The sequence below is a fragment of the Myotis davidii genome, unplaced genomic scaffold, assembly GCF_000327345.1.
Source record: "Myotis davidii unplaced genomic scaffold, ASM32734v1 scaffold514, whole genome shotgun sequence".
Lineage (NCBI taxonomy): Eukaryota > Metazoa > Chordata > Mammalia > Chiroptera > Vespertilionidae > Myotis > Myotis davidii.
The window spans coordinates 873420-874689 of NW_006286236.1; positions in this window are offsets into that span (position 1 = coordinate 873420).

Genomic DNA, 1270 nt, shown 5'->3' on the forward strand with positions numbered 1-1270 from the left:
GCCTCCCCTCCCGTGGTTGTGAGGACGCACGCCTCCTCGCTGTTTCTTCTAGGAAAGTCCCCATATTCCGCTCCTTATCCGGGTCCTTAATGTGATCCACATGGCCTAGGTGAAGGTTGTGGGGCTGGAGAACTCATTGCTGGGTCTGGCCTTTCTCTTGGCCCCAACCGACCCTGTTTCCCTGGATAACAGGTCCCCATCTGCAGCTTTTCCTGTCCAGCCTCCTCATTTGTAGCCACTTCAACGTGGATCAGGGCCCAGCCCACACGAACCCCCTTCCGAGGGCTCTCTACCTGTAAGGGAGGACACCTGGTGCCAGGTGTGAGCTGGGGTGAAGGTTCTGGGCTCCCGCATTCATTGTCCCCATTGCTCCTCCGGGGAGTCACGCCGGGTGTCTGTCCCGGTCCCTCTCCAGCCTGGCCAGCCCGGGAACTCAGCTGCCGTCTCCTCCTCCAGGCTCCTGGCTCTCTGGACACCCTCTCCTGTATGGCCATTGTGTTCTGCGATGTCCCTATGTGTGAGCCCCGGGCGGCAGCGTCCCTGGCACTCAAGCCTGTGCCGGGCTGCATATCTGGCGCTTTGGCCAGATGGGTCATGCTGCGCTGTCTGTTCCTAAAACACATAGCTAGGAAGGTACTGACCTCAGGCCAGGCCTTGAGATATGGTCTCATGGCCCCTTCCCAGCACGCAGGCCTTCTTTCTCCGAAGGCCCGGAAGTCTCATTCCAAATTTGGGAGACAAAGGACTGGAAAAAGTATAAATAGAGTTTCCTCCATACTGGGGGGCCCAGAATTTGAAAGACACATTTTTCTCTGGGCCTCCACAGAATTTAATAATAAAATGTACCTCTGTAGTTGTCACTGCAGTTCAGCCTCTGCTTCGGCAGGGTGCTGTAACCGTAGTCGCTGGCCAGCTCAGTAAATCCTCCTAATTGGAGTCGGTGGTCTTATTCTCGCGAATGGGGGGCCCAATTTGAAAGACACATTTTTCTCTGGGCCTCCACAGAATTTAATAATAAAATGTACCTCTGTAGTTGTCACTGCAGTTCAGCCTCTGCTTCGGCAGGGTGCTGTAACCGTAGTCGCTGGCCAGCTCAGTAAAACCCCCATGGGAGTCGGGTCTTATTCTCGCGAATGTTGGTCCATACCAAAGCCCTTGGCCAAGGTTCGCTCAGATCATCTCGGCGTCTTTGTTCAATCCTGCCTGGAGGGTTTATGACTTAATCTTCACGGCCCAAAATCCAGGCGTGGTCTGGGGCTGCCTCTCCGGC